The sequence below is a fragment of the Bos mutus genome, chromosome 14 (genome assembly GCF_027580195.1).
Source record: "Bos mutus isolate GX-2022 chromosome 14, NWIPB_WYAK_1.1, whole genome shotgun sequence".
Taxonomy (NCBI): domain Eukaryota; kingdom Metazoa; phylum Chordata; class Mammalia; order Artiodactyla; family Bovidae; genus Bos; species Bos mutus.
The window spans coordinates 9,685,924-9,707,835 of record NC_091630.1 but is presented as its reverse complement, the minus strand read 5'-3'; the positions used below and the strand labels follow the sequence as shown (position 1 = coordinate 9,707,835).

The 21,912-nt window shown below is 40.7% G+C and overlaps 1 protein-coding gene across 8 annotated transcripts in view; it reads left to right on the top strand.

Moving 5' to 3' along the window:
• Window positions 1–21,912, top strand: part of RUNX1T1 (RUNX1 partner transcriptional co-repressor 1) — a 153,493-nt gene that overhangs the window by 51,994 nt on the left and 79,587 nt on the right. Inside the window, exon 2 of one of the 8 annotated variants that reach the window (XM_070382942.1) lies at window positions 4,940–5,015. The exons of the other annotated variants lie outside the window; for them this stretch is intronic. The gene's annotated coding sequence lies outside the window, so the exon portion shown is untranslated. The remainder of the gene's footprint in view (window positions 1–4,939; window positions 5,016–21,912) is intronic. 8 annotated transcript variants of the gene reach the window in all.

Genomic DNA, 21,912 nt, shown 5'->3' with positions numbered 1-21,912 from the left:
GGAATTGAACCGGGGTCTCCTGCCCTGGTGGCTCAGACGGTAAAGCATCTGTCTACAATGCGGGAGACCTGGGTTCGATCCCTGGGTCAGGAAGATTCCCTGGAGAAGGAAATGGCAACCCACTCCAGTACTCTTGCCTAGAAAATCCCATGGATGGAAGAGCCTGGTGTCCATGGGATCACAAAGAGTCTGACACAACTGAGTGATTCCACTTTCTTTCTTTCTTTCTTCTGCATTGCAGGTGGATTCTTTACCACCTGAGCTCTCAGGGAAGCCCCAAGTTATGGATAAGCACAATGAATATCCATGCTAGTTGCAGGGCAGGTGAATGGGGCACTTATTTAGATTGGATTGTCAAGGAAGGCACCTTTAAGGAGGTAACATTTTTGCACAGAGACCTGAAGGATCTGAAGAGTTAGTGGCAGAGGAAGAGAAAGTCCAAAAGTCCTGGGTTAAAATATGATTGGCATTTTCAAAGGTAGATTGAGCCAAGTTCAGGGGTTAGTCCATTGCTAGGCGTTGGAATTTTATTCTTAATGTGTCAGAAGCCATCAAAAGTGACTTAATAGTACCTTTTAAAAGGGTAAATTGAGCTGCTACGTGTCATGTTCTGAGGCACTAAACAACTATCAGAGGAGTGAGATGCGCCGTTAAGTCCATTGAGGCACTTTGTAGCATTGCAATTAGCATGAATTTTAGAATCAGAAGAAACATTTCTTGGATTCTGACCTTGATGTTTGACTCTGAGCAGCTTCTTAGCCTTTTTTAGCTCATGTCTTCTCATTTGTTGAAAGGCAAAGCTAGCACCTAAAATCATGGTATTAATGTGAAAATTAAGTGAGGTAATTCATTTAAAAGAACCAGCATAGGGCCTCGTTCTTAAGAGGAGCCTGCTCTACCATTGACACACACAGATCATAATAAAACACTTGGGATGGTTTCGAGGAATATTGAAACAGTTGGCATCATCTTGTTGGGAATCCTTTTCTGGTACTGTTATCTTCTTAATAAAACACTGTTAACATGTTGCCAGGGTGGCGATGCTCAGCATCTGTGGTCTGTCCCTGTTGGTCTAGAATCATGTATGGAAGGAAACTCAAGGAATTCTGTGGCAAAGTCCATACCCGTGAAACAACCTGGGATTTTTTTTTTTAATTTAAAAAAGTTTTATAGGTAACACTCTTTTGTCTCTCCTTTTTTTTTTTTTTGAGAAATTTTAACATGAGGAAATCAAATTGCATTCTGGAGAGAAAATGGTGGTTATATCAAAGATATTATAAAAAGAGTTTTAATTCATAAAGCAGTAACGGTTTATTAACTGCATAGTTGTTAGATATAAACCTTTTGAAAGGAATTTCTAGTGCACACAAATGGTGAAAATCAGGAGCTCCATAGTTTTTGCAAGCATGAAAAACTTAATTGCAAGAAGCAATTCTGTGACGATTTTCATTTAGCCTGTGAGGCAGTGTTAAGATTTTCAAACTTTCTGCAGAAGAAATTGTGGGGTTGGGGGTAACAAGATGTTGCTTATGGCTGAATGTCTACAGAGAGTTCCAAGTTACCGTTGTCTTGGGTATAATTTTATCAGATATATAGATTAGTTGAGTTATTCTTTAAACTTGCTACCCACTTTTGCAATTATATATGTATTTTTGGCTAGAGATTCTCCACTCCTCAATCTGTAGATTTTTTTTTTTTTAACTATCCATCCTCCTCCACCCAACATCAGGAAAACAAATAATGCGTAAGGAATGTGGAGGGGGAGGTAGCGTGGTAATTCAGGCAAGTTTCGTCAGCACTTAACCAGATTCTTGGAATGTTTTTTGATGTCCGACAGAACTGTACAGAGCTGTTGACAGCTGCAAGTTGTGTGAGAGGAGTCACAAGTATTGCTGCTGTGTTCTGGTTGGAGTGTGAGAAGGAAGGAGGGAAGGTAGAAGAACTGAAGAAGTTCGGGAGGTGGAATCACAGTTCTGAAGGAGGCAGCTGGCTGTTGGCTCCTAAGACAGATCCTTTTCCTTCCCTAAGCCCCAGTTGCATTCTTAACAGCCGCATCTTTCAAAAGTGATGGGGTCTGCACGCCTCCAGGAAAATTCAGAGGGGATCGTTTCCTCACTGAGAAATAGCCTTACAGAAACCGTGTAGGCCATCCGGAATATTGTCTGTTCAGCACCCCATGCGCATCCTCCTTCCGCTCTGGAGGATGCCATGAATACAGATACTCGCGTGGTGATTGTTTTCCTTCAGAAAGAGAGGACAAAGAAAAGCTGGCTGGTCAGGTGAGATAGGCGGACACATTATCAAGTGTTGGGTCTAGCAGCCAGGAGCCTGACACGCAGAAGCTGCGTGGGGCAGCGTCCGCTCTGACCTGGGTCCCATGCCCCTCCTTTCAGTTTGTTTGGCTTACAAGATACAATTTCACAAACGATACTCCTGAATGTCTCTTTTGTGGACTAAGAGCATTATCTTGGGTAATGGGATAATCACCCAGTTTGTGATTATTTCCATTTACTTCGCAAGGGTGGCCTTTGTTTTTGACCAGTTTCTATCACATGTAGTTTATTTCTAATGGAAACAGCGCACCTCAAAACTTGTTTTTCTATACAATGGATTAAAGACAATCTCTTTAACAAGTGGTGCTGGGAAAACTGGTCAACCACTTGTAAAAGAATGAAACTAGAACACTTTCTAACACCATACACAAAAATAAACTCAAAATGGATTAAAGATCTAAACGTAAGACCAGAAACTATAAAACTCCTAGAGGAGAACATAGGCAAAACACTCTCCGACATACATCACAGCAGGATCCTCTATGACCCACCTCCCAGAATATCGGAAATAAAAGCAAAAATAAACAAATGGGACCTAATTAACCTTAAAAGCTTCTGCACATCAAAGGAAACTATCAGCAAGGTGAAAAGACAGCCTTCAGAATGGGAGAAAATAATAGCAAATGAAGCAACTGACAAACAACTAATCTCAAAAATATACAAGCAACTCCTCCAGCTCAACTCCAGAAAAATAAATGACCCAATCAAAAAATGGGCCAAAGAACTAAACAGACATTTCTCCAAAGTGTTAAGACATACAGATGGCTAACAAACACATGAAAAGATGCTCAACATCACTCATTATCAGAGAAATGCAAATCAAGACCACTATGAGGTACCATTTCACACCAGTCAGAATGGCTGCGATCCAAAAGTCTACAAATAATAAATGTTGGAGAGGGTGTGGAGGAAAGGGAACCCTCTTACACTGTTGGTGAGAATGCAAACTAGTACAGCCACTATGGAGAACAGTGTGGAGATTCCTTAAAAAACTGGAAATAGAACTGCCTTATGATCCAGCAATCCCACTGCTGGGCATACACACTGAGGAAACCAGAAGGGAAAGAGACACGTGTACCCCAATGTTCATCGCAGCACTGTTTATAATAGCCAGGACATGGAAGCAACCTAGATGTCCATCAGCAGATGAATGGATCAGAAAGCAATGGTACATATACACAATGGAGTATTACTCAGCCATTAAAAAGAATACATTTGAATCAGTTCTAATGAGGTGGATGAAACTGGAGCCTATTATACAGAGTGAAGTAAGCCAGAAGGAAAAACACCAATACAGTATACTAACTCATATATATGGAATTTAGAAAGATGATAACAATAACCCTGTGTACGAGACAGCAAAAGTGACGCTGATGTATGGAACAGTCTTATGGACTCTGTGGGAGAGGGAGAGGGTGGGAAGATTTGGGAGAATGGCATTGAAACATGTAAAATATCATGTATGAAACGAGATGCCAGTCCAGGTTCGATGCACGATACTGGATGCTTGGGGCTGGTGCACTGGGACGACCTGGAGGGATGGTATGGGGAGGGAGGAGGGAGGACGGTTCAGGAGGGGGAGCACATGTATACCTGTGATGGATTCATTTTGATGTTTGGCAAAACTAATACAATATTGTAAAGTTTGAAAATAAAATAAAATTTAAAAAAAAAAAGAAAAAAAAATATCTGCAGAGAAGACAAAAAACAAAAAACAAAAAAAAAACTTGTTTTTCTAAAGCATATTTAAAGATACTCCACACTGTCTCCTTGGGTAAAATGAGCATTTCACTCTCAATAGACCAGGCTGGGTGTCATATATGTGCTTTCTTCTGTCTGTGGGTCCGTCTGTCTTTCTCTTTCTTCCTCCCTCCCTCCTTCTCTTCTTCCACAACATACTTTACAGAGCCTCTAGTATTTCTAGGCATTTGACTCAGAACAAGCTTTAGTCATGCTAAAGTCATGTTGCAGAGACAGTCTCTTAATAAGGATTTACTACACTTTCCCCCAAGTTTAAGAATGAAGGAAGGGCAGGCCCTTGGCGTCATTCAAGGGCACCTTATATGTTTTTGACAAAATCAGAATTTCTTAAAGATCCAAAAAAAGATATATTGAATGTTTCATTTAAGCAATCAATATGTTATAATTAATTGTAAATGTTTGCATTTCAAGTTACTTGTTTATTAAAAAGGTATCAGTTGAGCTGGTTCACTTGGTGAGCTAAACATTTGGCAACAGACATAACCAAACACATACTGACCCTTGCTCTGTTTCTGTTCTGTTGTAAACTTCTGCATACAGGCAGGTGTGTAGCAGATGTTGGAGGAAGTGTGTGACTAGATAACGTGGGTGTGGCATCCTTTGCCCTAGTATAACCGCTGAGGCAGTTTTGGAACAAATTGTTTGAAGTCAAGAACGCTTGTCTGTTTTTTCTGTTTTACCCATAGGAGCCTAGCACAGTGTTTTTTGTACCTAATATGGGTGATCAGTGTTTCATACAAATACCCTGTAACTCATTATAACAGGTCTGTGATTGATGCATTCATTTAATCGGCCGTGCTGCAAGTATCCATTGAGCTCTTAATATCTGCTGCACTGTTTTCTAGCCACTGGGGAAGAGTCCGTGAATAAAGCAGATTCAGTTCCCTACCCTCGTGGAACCTACAGTCCAGTGTATGTGAGGTAGGTGTGGGGGGTCAGCGGACAAGAGTAGGCAATAAATGATAAACATAAAACACAGGTGAATTCTGTAGTATGTTCAAGGGTGATAATTATGGGGAAAATCGGGCAGGATAAAAAAGATTCTTAGGACTGTTAGCTTGCCATTTTAATTTGGGTGTTTGAAATGGGCCTCTTTGAAATGGACTTTTGAACAGAGATTTTACGTGGCTGTATGAGGGGGCAATGGAGAAGGCGATGGCACCCCACTCCAGTACTCTTGCCTGGAGAATCCCATGGACGGAGGAGCATGGTGGGCTACAGTCCATGGGGTCTCGAAGAGTCGGACACGACTGAGCGACTTCACTTTCACTTTTCACTTTCATGTATTGGAGAAGAAAATGGCAACCCACTCCAATATTCTTACCTGGAGAATCCCAGGGATGGAGGAGCCTGATTGGCTGCCATCTATGGGGTCACACGGAGTCGGACACAACTGAAGTGACTTAGCAGCAGCAGTAGCATGAGGGGGCAGCAGAAAGGCAGAGAGGTGGAAAGGCTGGAGTGTGACCTGGGTCATTTCAGGGAGAGCAAGGAGGCTACTTTGGCTTGGTTGGATCTGGGTGGGCATGGATGAGCCCTGGGACGTGGGACTCAGAGAGGTGGCCGGGAGAGTGAAGGGGATACCATTATTTCTTTAGGCCGTTGAAGACTTCTGTCTGACTCGTTGGGCACCCACCCCAGGTGACCTCTGCCCAGCACTTCCGCACGATGCCATAACATAATAATGTCTCAATCTGAGGTCCTCAGTGAGTTTCATGGATATTCCTATTATTGATTATTCTGTGTATGCATCATAGAGATTATTTTGCTATCCTTGATATTCAATCCAGTTTGGTTTCCTGTTCTTTGTATTACAAGGTGATTGCCTAAATCTAAGCCCCGCTCTACAGAGTGCTAGTCAAGGCTGCATGTTCTGCCTTCTTTGCGTCCTAACCACTGTCCTCTAGTACTTTTAAACCCATTTTGGGAATGACGTGCTGACGGACAGGCATTTGCCAAAGGTAAATGCACAGTGGAGCAGGAATAATATTAAAAATCTTTGTTTCAAAAATGTATTTGTATAAAGGGAAATTATTTGTTCCTCTTATTATAAGCTTCCTTGATGGCTCGGTGGGTAAAGAATCTACCTGCAATGCAGGAGACGCAGGAGATGTGGGTTCGATCCCTGGGCTGAGAAGATCCCGTGGAGGAGAGAATGGCAACCCACTCCAGTATTCTTGCCTGAAAAGTCCCATGGACGGTGTAACCTGGTGGGCTACAATCTGAAGGGTCACAAAGAATCGAACACGACTGAGTGACTAAGCACACACACTCCCCTTATTATAAGCTGTGATTTTGAATCTCCTTCCACATTTCTCTTTAAAAAAAATTTTTTTTTTTAATTTTTGGCCACATTACACAACATGTGATATCTTGGTTCCCTGACCAGGGATCGAACCTGTGTCATTGGTAGCGAAAGTGTAGAGTCCTAACCACTGGCCACCAGGGAATTCCTTTCTTCTTTTTTATTTTCTTATTTGCTTTCTTCTTTTTTAAAAAAAAAAAATTAGTAGTGCCCACGTTGAGGTCATGGCATCCTAGAAATGAGTTACACAAGTAAGAATTACCCTGACAACATCTATTAGCATATGAAAAGTCAACTGTGCAGTAAATCTGATTTCTTCCTTTTATGAAGGCAGAGACAATCTGGAATGATACATGAATAGAAATAAGGTATTGATGAGATATTTGTGTCATCTGAGATATGACAAGCCACAGACAAAAAACTTGCTGTGTGGCAATAACGTTAGTTTAATTTTCTGAATAATTTCCTTGGACCCACTTAAAATTTCTGACTTCCATGAGGTTGTTGCCCCTCTTAAAGTTGCTGAGTTGTAGTTGCTTCATAGGCGTCATCTTGAAGTGTAACTGAATTTCAGTGCCTGCACGTTTAGAGAGGATTCGTTTTGATATAAAAAGTCTTTAGCTGCTTAGCTGGTAACTCTGGGAGGGACTTGTGCAGAGCACTGCAGGGGGATCAGAGAGAGGACATAGTCCTAGCACTGAAGGAAGTTGAAGTCTCTCTAGCAGGGGCTGTGAAGTTGAAATAGTGGTTGCCATGGAGATTGAGAGGCAGGAAAGTGGAGATTATGGGAAGAAATTGCAAGAGTCAGTGAGGGCCCAGATCATCATGGAAAGAATTTAAATGCACCAAGGAGTTAGACTCTATGGAGTAGGAGTTCATTGAATGTCTGTTGTTATTTGGGAGAAAGGGAAGGGATGGAATCAAGAATGCTGCTGGCATTTTTGAGTCTGGGTTACTGGCAGGAAGGCCATGCCATGGTGGAAATAAGAAAGTCAGGAAGAAGAAGTGGTTTTGTGAAAAAACGTGCTCTTACTTATCTGTTGAGTTTGAGATTCTTTAATAATAAGAAGCCATTTTGCAGATAGTTGTAAATGTGGGAGTGTAGCTTGGGTAAGGAGTTAAGTCCTGAGATACAAACTGAAGTGAAAAAACTTAAATTGTATGTGACTTACAAAGTGTAGACAGTTTTGAGAAAATGGAAAATACTGAATTAATGTGTTATCAAAGCTTCGAAATTGTATTATGGTTTGCTGTGACTAGGCATACATTCCAGTTTTGAAGTTAACTTTTATATTCTTTCATTTGTATTTTATACCTTTATTTTTCATGTTTTTGAAATAGCATTTCTGTTTCCTTTAGTTATCACCAGAGCTCTGCTTACATCTCATAATTATGAATACCCTATCTAGGCCCCACGTTTCCCTACTTCCTGTTGCTTGTATCCTGTGTAGTTTCCTTACTGTGAAATTCATTGACTCTTGAGTATCTTTGCTTGAACCAACGTGGCTTCTGGGTGGAGGGTAAGCACAGTGCTGAAGAGCTTGGGTTTTGCAGTCAAACAAGACTGGGTGTGTTTTCCCACCTGCTCTGCTCCTCCTGTGTGCTTTGGTTTTGCTCGTCTGGTTCCCGTGAGTATTAAACGAAATCATGAAAGGGTTTCCAGCATTCGTTGCGCCCATCCACTCCTGCCCAGTAAGTGACTGCTCAAGTAGTAGTAGTGATGATATGATGGTGGTAATGATACGTCTTCTGTCTCAGCCTCATGGGATGTATCCAGAGCCTGCAGACGTGGGTACAGGGACTACAGTGGGGTCCTTTCCGGGCACATGAGTTTGCTGGTTACTCGGACCACCTCTGCACAGTCCTCATTTCATCATCTCTTGAAAAGAGGGATCAGGACCCTGACTCACCCCCTCTTGGTCCCGTTCAGCCCTTGCTTTCATGGTTGCTGCTCCTGGTGTGGCCTTGACTTCTTCCCAGCTGCCTTTCTGTGAGATCTTGTAGAACTCACGTTGGTTTTCTCATTCACGAAATATGAATTCAGCCTTCCATCAGTTCCAGCCTGTTTATTCAGAGTAAATTGATTTTGACCTTTCTATCCCACTGCTTCTCTTTTGTCCCTATCGCTGCTAATTAATTTCTGCACAAGAGAATGGGCAAGAGCAGTGATAAAACATAAAATTAAAGTTAGTTAATTTGGGCTCATGAGCATTTTGGAGAGCAGGCAGAGAAACTATGTTATTTACTATAAGCTTTGTCTTGAGTTCTCATTTATTTATTTATGCCATTCCTGACTCCTGTTATCATGGATAGTAAGAACTGACAGTTCTTATCTGTCAGTTAAGTTAAGCATTATCTGATAAAGAAGTTAGGAATTTGGGGATAAATTCAACTGAAGATATTATAATTTTTAGTATCATTTCCCCCAAATTCTAAAGAAAATATGACTGAAAAATTTCAAATATGTCTTTAATACAGTATCTTATATGTCTGCTACTGTAAAAAAAATAAGTTATGCTGCTTTTTATTTTATTTCACTTAACAGTTTTATTATGTGTTTATTCAATTTTATGAGATGATACTGTTTCTTACAGTTTTATGACAGCCTGCTGGAACCCAGTTTTTTGTTTCTTTGTTTTTTTCTTTTAGTAGATTTTCCTTACTTGCTAATGCTGGGGCTCAGAGAGGAAACAGACTCAAGTGTTTCTTTTTTAGGAAAGGATTTCACAAACTTGGTTTGGAGATTTTTGAGGATATTTTATTTACTCTTGGATAATGGATGTCAATTTTCTTAAAATTATTTTCAATTGAATAAATTTAACTTTTTAAGGAAACTTTCTGGGAAAGAAGAGGTGGGATGCTCTAATCAGATAAGCTAGCAAAGAGATCTGAGAAATTTGTGTGGATTAAAATTCTTCCTCAGAAACAGTCCTGTGTACTCACTTTTCATTTTTTATGACACTTAAGAAATATGTCTTCTAGTGAAAGAAAAATGAGAAATGAGAGAGATTGTGATATGAGAGAATTCTCTGGATGTGAACAGTTAGGGACACGAGGAGAAAGGAATAAGACAGAACTCACAATTTTGAATGGAAATATAATTGTTTGCTAAATCTTCTGTTTGTAACTCACATGCTAAATCCGAGGGTGTAGCCTTAGACAGTAAAATAAATAGGTCATAGTCTTCCCATGGGAATTCTGTGTTTGTTTCAGCAGCAGGTGCTCATCTTTTCCCTTCATGTGAGTGCACCAGTCGGTCTCTGGTTCTGAGTATTGCAGTTAATAGCTGCCACTTATTTAGTGTTTGAATATGTTCTAGGCATTGCATAAGTGCTTCTCTTTCATATTTACTCATTTAATCCTCAGAGTCACCTATTGAGGCAGTTGGTAGGATCACCAAAAATCTTAAGGTGAAGAAATAAAGATTCAAAGATCGAGGAGTTTGCCCAGTTAGGAGGTGCATCTAGGTTTCCATTCAAGCCCTAGTTTCCATCCAGCCCACACTCCCAGTTACCTGTCTGCACTCTGCCCAGCGTGTCATCACCATAGCACAGGCAGCGGGCGCCTTCCCTTTGTGTGTGCCAAAACCGTAGAATTTTTACAGCTCAAAGAAACTTTGAAGAACATCACCTGTATCTTACAGGAAAAAATGCACATTAGGCTCAAAGTTCTAAACAATCTTTTATTCATCCAGCCAGTTGGCCAGCAAGTATTTACTGAGCATTTACTATGTGTCAAGCAGTAAATCAGCCAGACATGGCCCATGCCTTCCTAGAACCCTGCTGGCCTTGATCTGTGTATTGCATGTGTGTGCTCAATCGCTGAGTCGTGTCCGACTCTTTGCAGCCGCAGTGGACTGTAGCCCACCAGGCTTCTCCATCCATGGAATTCTCCAGACAAGAATACGAGAGTGGGTTGCCATTTCCTTCTCCAGGAGATCTTCCCAACCCAGGGATTGAACCTGCGTGTCCTGCATTGACAGGTGGATTCTTTATCACTTGAGCCACCTGGGAAGCCCGTTTGTGTATTTGGGCTATATACTAGTTAAAAGCATGGACCCTGAAATCACACCCCTTGCCTCTGAACCCTGTTTACTAGCTACAGGACAGTGGGCAAATAGATGAATCTTTTTAAGGCTCAGTTTTCCATCTGTAAAATGGTAATACTAAAACACCCAAGCACTGGCCTATTGTGAAGATTAAATGAGTTAAAATGAGTAAAGCATTAAAAAGGTATCTGACACTTGGTAAATGCTCAGTAAATATAATTGCTATTAAGATATTTTGATAGTATTTTAATAGTAGTGATATTTCATCACAGAAACCCACAGAGCTATTTACAATAAGATGTGTGTTGTGTTATGACACAGGATGGAGCAGAGGGCTTTGGAGTGCAGAGAGCCAGACCTCTTAACTCCCAGTTGGTTCAGGGCAGGGTCTAATGTACAACAAATGCTATTTTCTTTCTCACCCTTCTTTGTTTTCCTTTTTTTTAAACTTGATAACTTTCTTTACTTTGTGGTCCAGAATCCTAGTGTTTTTTACTTACAGCAGTTTGCCAGCAAATATTTATTCAGAACCAGTTTCTAAGCATGTACTTACTGGGCTCTCTGCAGAATGCTGGGGTAATAATCAATAGGATGTAGGCTGAGCCTTCTAAGAAATGTATGTGCCTGTGGGCAGAGTATACACATATGGACACAGACTTGCAAGCACAATAACTGTAATGGATGATGCTAAGTTCTGTAATAAATATATGCAAATTAGAGACTAGAGAAGGGAGTGGTCAACTGTCTCTAATCTGAATGTGGAACAAGGGCAAAGAGGAAAGCCTTCATGGAAGAGGTGGCATTTTCTCTGTGCCTTGAAGGATCACAAGCTTCTTGTTGCCAGATGACATTTTAAAAACAGGAAAGAACCTCAAACAGGAATACTAAGGCATGAATGAGCATGGCTAGCGCTGACAGCAGGAGAAAGTATCAGAAGTAGATATTTGTCTTGTAGGTTGGAGTGGTGGAAAGAAAGTAACTAGATGCTTTTAAGCAGAAGGACTGTATTGTTGGGTTGGATGCTGACATCAAAGGTGAATTGAAGAAGATGAAATCTGCAGTCCGCTTGGTGAGACAGGGTGATGACTGGCTGTAGAATCAGTGAGGAAGCGGAGGAGGCTGGGAGCAGCAGGCTTTAGCGGTACTAACTAGAGAGAACCAAAGGGCTCTAGTGCGCTGGATGTGGAGCCAGGACTGGGGAGTAGTCGTCGTTATCGAGGATGACTCAGAATTCTTATTTGGGCAATGGGTTGCCATCAATCAGAATGGTGAAAAATTCATCAAGAGAGGACAGTGACTTCACTTTGAAGCTTTAACTTTCAGGTTTATCTGTTAAATGACTGCTGAGATATTCCACGAGGAGCTAAATCATAGGTTTGCTGAGTAAAGATGTGTACACTGGATGTCTTGATTTGAAACCAGTGGTGATAGCTAAAACCTTTGGAATGACTCACTCAGGAGGAAAATGTGCAGTGTGAAGAGAAGAAAGCCTTGAAAAGAACACCAGTGACCTCCAGGGTGTCTGCAAGTTGGGTCTCATTAAAATCAGGAGGCGAAGACTTTCACAGAGGGAGTGGTCGGCAGTGTGCAATGCTGCAGAGGGTCTGGTAGTTAATTGAGAGGGGCCAACATGACCTTTCGGATATGGCCATCTAGAAGAAAATCCTTGCCAGTAAACCTCTGTCCCTTTGTTGGAGCATGTTTGTGTTGAGTTGCAAAGTGGATCAAAGAGATGACATAGATGGAGCCACTGAGGTCTCCCTTCAGAAGCTGTCGGTGGGAGGATGGAGGGAACACCATCTTCATGGAGAAAGGGGTTTGTTTGTTCTTGGAGTGGGGGATCTGAGCCTGCCCAGGTTCTAGGAAAGAAAGACTAGAGAGAGACAGTTGAGGAGACAGTGGAATGACTGGTAGAGTGAAGCCTTCAGAGACGGAAGCTGCCTCTTCTGAGACTTAAGACTCAGGTGAAGATAAGCAGGAGTTCTGAGGGTGAGATTTAAAGGGCTTTATGCCTGAGAGTGCCTTGGACTGCCCGGAGATCCAACCAGTTCATCCTAAAGGAAATCAGTCCTGAATTTCATTGGAAGGACTGATGCTGAAGCTGAAACTTCAATATTTTGGCCACCTGATGTGAAGAACTGACTCATTGGAAAAGACCCTGATGCTGGGAAAGATTGAAGGCAGGAGGAGAAGGGGACGACAGAGAATAAGATGGTTGGATGGCATCACCAATTCAATGGACATGGGTTTGGGTGGACTCTGGGAGTTGGTGATGGACAGGGAGGTCTGGCATGCTGCAGTCCATGGGGTCACAAAGAGTCGGACACGACTGAGCGACTGAACTGAACTGATGCTTGATAACCTCAGTTTATTTGCTTAAATAGGACATGAAGTTATCAGAATTTGGCTGGAGGATTGAGGCAAGTCAAATGATGTCTTCAAGATTAAGTAATGCACCCTCATTTTTTACTCTGTCTTTCTTGCCTCATCTTGTCTGGGGCCCTACCAGGCTGGACGTGCTTGGGCTCATTTAATCTGGAATTTGTTTGTTTCTTCATTTTCTCTGTCCTGTTCAGCCTTTCCTCTTTGCTCTATCACACCGCCCATCTAACCTTGACCTTAGCCTGAACTCATGGTTATTAACCCTCCCTTTGTGTTTTTGGTTCATGACACCTCCCCACTTCTTTTGTTACTGGTTTTATAACTAGTTCACATTCTGTTGTTGCCTCTTTGAAAGTTAGAATTCTGTCTTTAGAATTTTGTTTTAGCAGATCTTGTGGAGTACACGGTGCTGGGTTGGGATTCTGCGGGGGTGGGGGGGGGACGCTCCCTAAGCTCCAAGGGAAAGGATGTAAAAGAATTTTGAGTTTTCCAAGTTTTGTGAAGGGAGCAAAGGGACAAAACAACCTGCTTGAGATTGGATGGCCAGGGAAAGATTGATACACTGAGGAGGTGACACTGATGTTGAAATAGAAAAGGTAAAAATGAGCCGACCATTTGTAGAGGGAGAAGGGAAATAGTAACTTTCTATTCATAAACACGGAGAAGGCAATGGCACCCCACTCCAGTACTCTTGCCCGGAAAATCCCATGGACGGGGGAGCCTGGTAGGCTGCAGTCCATGGGGTCGCAAAGAGTCGGACACGACTGAGCGACTTCACTTTCACTTTTCGCTTTCATGCATTGGAGAAGGAAATGGCAACCCACTCCAGTGTTCTTGCCTGGAGAATCTGAGGGATGGCAGAGCCTGGTGGGCTGCTGTCTATGGGGTCGCACAGAGTCGGACACGACTGAAGTGACTCAGCATAGCATTCATAAACAGATTCATAATTCATTCGATTCATAGTTGTGTTCATAAACAGATACTCACAGACATTGGAGTATATCCTCCAGTAGATAACTGCCTAGAACATATAGGATACTGTCCTGTCCTTCCCACTGATACTTCCTTGGTTCCTGACAGCCCTGTATAAGACCTGTAACAGTTTATCCTTCAAGTCAAAGTAGAGAAGGACCATGTTTGTTTGTTAAAGGATATTACCTGGAAGAATATCCAACAAAATTCTGTAAAGCAATTATCCTTCAATTAAAAAATGAATTAATTAAAGAAGAAAAAAGGAGATTCCCTGCACATGAAGTTGTTACTGAGCAGCCAGTAATGTGTTCAGGGTGAGGCAGAACAAGATAAATTCCCTACACTCAGTTGCATGGTGTTTCTTTCTGTATTTCCTCTACCCTTCCCCCGCCCCCTCATCTCAGGTAATTCTGGTTCACAAAAATGAGGAAAAGTGTGTGTGTGTATGAGTGTGTGCAAAGTCACTGTTCGTAATCACCACCATTATATGATTACTGCAACTTTAGTCCCGGAAGTAGACAGTTGGGACAGATCTCCAGCTCTATACGCTGGGCCTATGTGGGTGTCATAGTCTACTATCTTTAGCTCAAGGGTGGGATCAGAGTTCCAGATTTCCTGTGGGTGAGGAATAGTGGGAGGTACTGCATGGAAGAAAAACCAAGGAGAATGGGGAGACATGGAAAATAAACTTTGCTGACTTTGTAATTTCGCCTAGAGTCAGGCCAAGTAAACCTAAAACGTGATCTCCCAGGGCGAAAGCGAGTGTTTCCTTGCAAATCTAAGCTTGTACAAGTAAATTATTGTTTCTCAGAGAGAGAACGTGAAGAGTATGTGAAATAGTTTATTATATTAGGTTTCCTGGGCAGTGCTTTCGAGAAAGGAAAGGCATAGAAAAATAAGCACTGGTTTGACCCCTCAAAACAGGTTTCCCAGCATCTTCCTATTTTCTTGCTGCTGCTCAAGGAGTGACAACATTCTGTGTCAGTGCACTTCTGGCAAAAATTCTACTCCTTGGCTTTTTAAGGAAGTAGCAATAGTGATCTTATTACATGGGTGATTTTGGATATATCCTAATTCGAGTTACTGTTAGTAAGAAGTTCATAATAATGTGGTGAACCTTGAATGAGAACAGCTTCCTTTGTATTCAGACATTTATTACTTTTGTGATTAATTTATCTGACAGTGTCAAGAAGGTTGTGTCTTTGAAAATGATCTAATAGATCTCCAGCAAGCAACATTTTTCATTTGTACATGGAATACTCTTTGCCGTTGTCTATCAATGTTTGGTTTGATTTCCCCCCATTATAATTCTTCTTAAGCTCAGAGAAGACATCTCTAGTGCTATATGAAATATAAATGATTCCTAGTAAATGGATGGGAATTAAGATTGTCATCTTAATTTAATAATATATTTACCCACATTTAAAGTGTATGTACAGATGATGCTACATTAAGGACTTATGAACTTGAAATTTATTTATGTGTCTACTTGAGACGTGTCCCTGAAACTTAAGGTGGTGTATATTGTAAAATGTGTCATTCAGACTGTAGTTAGACAGAATTTTATAATTCTGGGTTCCCCAGTGGTCTTCCTGAGATTAAAATATATGCTTGTTTTTAAAGTATCTTGAGATAAGGGAAAATAAACTTACTTAGACATTTGACTATATACATGAAGTTATTTCTTTGGTAAAAAGAACTTGAGCTTCTGTCCTTAGGGAATATTTATTAGCAATTAATTAATTAGGGTACCTTCTCTGAATTACTGTATTAATTTAAATAAGGTCATGGGCCCCCATGAAAAATTATATTATGCAAAATATTAACTGAGGCAGAATCTATTAAGAAATGGTAAATGTGAAATTAACCCAATTGTGTAGAATTTATTGAACTGATCTTTTAATATATTGACTGTATTAAGTCAGAAATGTCCATTTAAACACATACTTTCATTTCCACTGTGGTGTGGAATTATTGTATGTAAAGAATTTACTAATATAATTCACAGGCAGTCCAAAATTGTCTTTGGGAACCCTTCTCTAAATTCAACATTCAAAAAATTTAAGATCATGGCATCCAGTCCCATCACTTCATGACAAATAGATGGGGAAAAAATGGAAACAGGGAAAGATTTTATTTTCTTGGGCTCCAAAATCACTGCAGACGGTGACTGAAGCCATGAAATTAAAAGATGCTTGCTCCTTGGAAGAAAAGCTATGAAAAGCCTAGACAACATATTAAAAAGCAGAGACATCACTTTGCCAACATATTCATATAGTCAAAGCTGTTGTTTTTCCAGTAGTCATGTATAGATGTGAAAATTGGACCATATAGAAGGCTGAGTGCTGAAGAACTGATGCTTTCAAACTGTGGTGTTGAAGAAGACTCTTGAGAGTCTCTTGGACTGCATGGAGATCAAACCAGTCAATCTTAAAGGAAATCAACCCTGAATATTCATTGGAAGGACTGACCCTGAAGCCGAAGCTCCAATACTCTGGCAACGTGATGAGAAGGGCGGACTCAGTAGAAAAGACCCTGATGCTGAGAAAGATTTAATCGAAGGGGACGACAAGGGACGAGATGTTGATGGCATCACCGACTCAATGGACATGAGTCTGAGTAAGCTCCGGGAGATGGTGAAGGACAGGGAAGCCTGGTGTGCTGTAGTCCATGGGGCAGCAGAGTTGGACACGACTGAGAGACTGAACTGCCTGACGGACGCTAGACAGCTTACTGAAACTGCTTTGCTGCTGCTAAGTCGCTTCAGTTGTGTCCGACTCTGTGCGACCCCACAGACAGCAGCCCACCAGGCTCCCCCATCCCTGGGATTCTCCAGGCAAGAATACTGGAGTGGGTTGCCATTTCCTTCTCCAATGCATGAAAGTGAAAAGTGAAGTGAAGTCATGTCTGACTCTTCGTGACCTCATGGACTGCAGCCTACCAGGCTCCTCTGTCCATGGGATTTTCCAGACAAGAGTAGTGGAGTGGGGTGCCATTGCCTTCTCCATGGGAGGGTTTTGTTATGTTGTGTGGTGCTCCTTGAACACTTTATAAAGAGTTTGATCATTTATTTGGGGATTTTACTTTCATGGTATGCTACTATACCTCTGAATTCTCCCTTGCCACATGATCTGTAGGTCTTTTCCTTTCTGTCTATACTGTGTGTGGACTTTCGGTTACTAAAAGAGTGTTTATCCCTTTACTCACCAAACATTGGTGCTAAGTACTGCCGGATAATTGGGATACTGAAGTGAATGAGGCTCTTTTGTCTACCTTTGTGATACGTTCAAGGGTTTTCCTTTGCTGAGAACCCTACCTCCTGGAACATCCCCTGCCCCTCCCCTTCTGCTACTGCTGCTAAGTCGCTTCAGTTGTGTTGGAGTCTGTGCGACCCCATGGACAGCAGCCCACCAGGCTCCCCATCCCTGGGATTCTCCAGGCAAGAACACTGGAGTGGGTTGCCATTTCCTTCTCCAGTGCATGAAAGTGAAAAGTGAAAGTGAAGTCGCTCAGTTGTGTCCAACTCTTAGCGACCCCATGGACTTCAGCCCACCAGGCTCCTCCGCCCATGGGATTTTCCAGGCAAGAGTACTGGAGTGGGGTGCCTTTGCCTTCTCCGCCCCTCCCCTTCTGGTTGTCTTCAAAACCAGTTTTTTGCTCTTTAAGCTAAAGTTGAACAACCTTAGTAGAGTTCCAAATAGAATGAATTGTATGTTCTTCCCTTAATTATTTTTGCATTTAGTTCCACTCCTAGAAAAATCTAGATATGCTATAGTGTATCTAAATTAATTTTAAGGCATGTGGTAATTTACAAATCTCCCAGAAAAAAGTGCTGACAGAATGCTTTGATTCCATGGTTTTAAAGTACTTACCAGTTTTAGAGATGATATAAAGAAAAAATAGAGGGCTCTTAGAATTGTTTAAATACAGTGTTAAAACACACACACACACACAAAATCGAAAGAAAAAGACTTTGTATAACATGACTATTGGACACTGTATTTGAAAGCTCCGCCCCAGTGTGAACCTCTGATTTAATGGATAGCCACTCTTAGTATTCGGATATAGACCCTTTGTATGCACATCCTTCCAGCTTTTACCTATGCACACAGACACACCTATCCATCTATAACTGTCTTAAAATAGTTGTGTGTATGTGTGTTTTAAATAGGATCTTATACAACATATATCTTTGTAATATCTTTCCATGTAAATATACATGTCATTATGTTGTACTGTATGGTTCTGATAGAATTTGAATTGCCAAATGAACATTCTTGGACAACTAGGTTATTTCCAATCTTCTTCATTATAAATGTCTTTGTACACGTAATATTATTTACTTAGGGTAATTTTTAAAGAGTGGAAGTGGAATGTTAAAGGTTATGTATAATTTAGAGACAGTTGATACATATTGCCTAATTGTCCTATAGGAAAATTGGTATCATTTTGCAAAAGTATATTAAAATGCCAGTTTGTACTATAATTAATACTATATTATCATTTGAAAAAATTTATAACTCTATTAATTAAAAGAGTATATTGTTATAATAATAATAAAAATACTAGTGAGGTGAAACTTTTTTGGTTATAGGTCAATTATATTTCTTTAGTATTTTTCCTATTTCTGTTTTACAGTCTTGGCTTTGATGGGCTTTTCGACTTTTAATTATTGTTTTGATGGAACTATGTATATATTCAGTTCAGTTCAGTTGCTTAGTCATGTCTGACTCTTTGCGACTCCATGGACTGCACCACCCCAGGCCTCCCCGTCCCTCACCAACTCCTGGAGTTCACTCAAACTCATGTCCATTGAGTCGGTGATGCCATCCAACCATCTCATCTTCTGTCGTCCCCTTCTCCTGCCTTCAATGTTTCCCAGCATCAGACTCTTTTCAAATGAGTCAGCTCTTCGCCTCAGGTGGGCAAAGTATTGGAGTTTCAGCTTCAACATCAGTCCTTCCAATGAACACTCAGGACTGATTTCCTCTAGGATGGACTGGTTGGATCCCTTGTAGTCCAAGGGACTCTCAAGAGTCTTCTCCAACACCACAGTTCAAAAGCATCAATTCTTGGGCCCTCAGCTTTCTTTATAGTCCAACTCTCACATCCATACATGACTACTGGAAAAACCATAGCCTTGACTAGACAGACCTTTGTTGACAAAGTAATTTCTCTGCTTTTTAATATGCTGTCTAGGTTGGTTATAACTTTTCTTCCAAGGAGTAAGCGTCTTTTAATTTCATGACTGCAGTCACCATCTGCAGTGATTTTGGAGCCCCCCAAAATAAAATCTGCCACTGTTTCCACTGTTTCTCCATCTATTTGCCATGAAGTGATGGGACCAGATGCCATGATCTTAGTTTTCTGAATGTTGAGCTTTATGCCAACTTTTTCACTCTCCTCTTTCACTTTCATCAAGAGGCTCTTTAGTTCCTGTTCACTTTCTGCCATAAGGGTGGTGTCATCTGTATATTTGGGGTTATTGATATTTCTCCTGGCAATCTTGATTCCAGCTTGTGCTTCCTCCAGCCCAGTGTTTCTCATGATGTACTCTGCATGTAAGTTAAATAAGCAGGGTGACAATATACAGCCTTGATGTACTCCTTTTCCTATTTGGAACCAGTCTGTTGTTCCATGTCCAGTTCTAACTGTTGTTTCTTGACCTGCATACAGATTTCTCAAGAGGCAGGTCAAGTGGTCTGGTATTCCCATCTCTTTCAAAATTTTCCACAGTTTATTGTGATCCACATAGTCAAAGGTTTTGGCATAGTCAATAAAGCAGAAATAAATGTTTTTCTGGAATTCTCTTACTTTTTTGATGATCCAGCAGATGTTGGCAATTTGATCTCTGGTTCCTCTGCCTTTTCCAAAACCAGCTTGAACATCTGGAAGTTCACGGTTCACATATTATTGAAGCCTGGCTTGGAGAATTTTGAGCATTGCTTTACTAGCGTATAAGATGAGTGCAATTGTGCAGTAGTTTGAACATTCTTTGGCATTGCCTTTCTTTGGGATTGGAATGAAAACTGACCATTTCTGGTCCTGTGGCCACTGCTGAGTTTTCCAAATTTGCTGGCATGTTGAGTTCAGCACTTTCACAGCATCATCTTTTAGAATTTGAAATAGCTCAACTGGAATTCCATCACCTCCACTAGCATTGTTCATAGTGATGCTTCCTAAGGTCCACTTGACTTCACATTCCAGGATTTCTGGCTCTAGGTGAGTGATCACACCATCGTGATTATCTGGGTCGTGAAGATCTTTTTTTGTACAGTACTTCTGTGTATTCTTGCCACCTCTTCTTAATATCTTCTGCTTCTCTTAGGTCCATACCATTTCTGTCCTTTATTGAGCCCATCCTTGCATGAAATATTCTCTTGGTATCTTTAATTTTCTTGAAGAGATCTCTAGTCTTTCCCATTCTATTGTTTTCCTCTGTTTGTTTGCACTGATCACTGAGGAAGGCTTTCTTATCTCTGCTTGCTATTCTTTGGAACTCTGCATGCAGATGAGTATATCTTTCCTTTTCTCCTTTGCTTTTGGCTTCTCTTCTTGTCACAGCTATTTGTAAGGCCTCCTCAGACAGCCATTTTGCTTTTTTTGTATTTCTTTTCCATGGGGATGGTCTTGATCCCTGTCTTCTATACATTGTCACGAACCCCTGTCCATAGTTCATCAGGCACTCTGTCTATCAGATCTAGTCCCTTAAATCTATTTCTCACTTCCACTGTATAAGCATAAGGGATTTGATTTAGGTCATACCTGAATGGTCTAGTGGTTTTCCCTACTTTTCAATTTAAGTCTGAATTTGGCAATAAGGAGTTCATGATCTGAGCCACAGTCAGCTCCCGGTCTTGTTTTTGCTGACTCTATAGAGCTTCTCCATTTTTGGTTGCAAAGAATATAATCAGTCTGATTTCGGTGTTGACCATCTGGTGATGTAGTGAGGATATCAGTTCCTTGCTGTCACATAGCAAGTATTTGTTCCCTGGGTGTTACCTCCCTTTGTTTATGGTATTTTTTTCTGTATTAGTATTTATTAATAAGTGTCATTATTTGTTCTGCTTTTGTTATAGTTTAGACTCTCTTTTCAAATCCTAAGTTTAAAGAAGTATATACCTATCGATTTAGTGTATTTTTTCATTTGTATCATTTAATTTTTATTTAAAAGGAAGTGAATGACTGGATATATAACAGGTTTACTTATTTTTGTTCCAAATTGTTGGCTAATAGTTCCAGAGAGAGTTTATTGGATTGCTTTATTGTTTTCCCAGTAACATTAGAAGTCATCTTTATCATACATTGAATTCTTAATTACTCATTCCTGAGCTTTATATTTTTTCTGCTTTTCAGCTTTTATTTTGCTGTATTGTCTATTTTGATACCAGTAGCACATTGTTCAAAATACAGTTTTGTGGTGCATTTTAACAAATGCTAGGCTCAATTTCCTCATTAAACTTCATTTGCTAGTTTTCCTTTTCATTTCAAATCAACTTTTAAAACACTTCTAAAATTCTGGAAAAAAAAACTTGTTAGTATTTTAGTCGGATCACTTTATATTTCATGGTTACAGTATATACCGGGAGGTAGGGTAGGTGGATAGGATGGACATCTTGATAATTTAATTTGTTTTTAAATGGCTTACTACATCAAGGTATTTAACGACATGCGTATAAGAGGGCTTTCCTGGTGGCTTAGATGGTAAAGAATCTACCTGCAATGTGGGAGACCTGGGTTTGATCCCTGGGTTAGGAAGATCCCCTGGAGGAGGGCATGGCAACCCACTCCAGTATTCTTGCCTGGAGAATCCCATGGACAGAGGAGCCTGGCGGGCTACAGTCCATGGGGTTGCAGAGGTACACAACTGAGCAAGTAACACTGCTGCTACTTTCTGTGAAGATCCTTTTTTTTAGACATTGGAGACACAGGGTTAAGAAGAAAAGAACCTTCATTCTTTTCCCCGACCAACTTTTATAACTTTAGAGGGTGTTTTTAAATAGATTATATACTGTAGAAGGAGTATAAGATTTCCCAGTTTCATATTTCATAAATTTCTCTTCCCTGGAAACAAAGAGAGGATTTTAGGAAAGAGGGGGGCAAGAGATAAA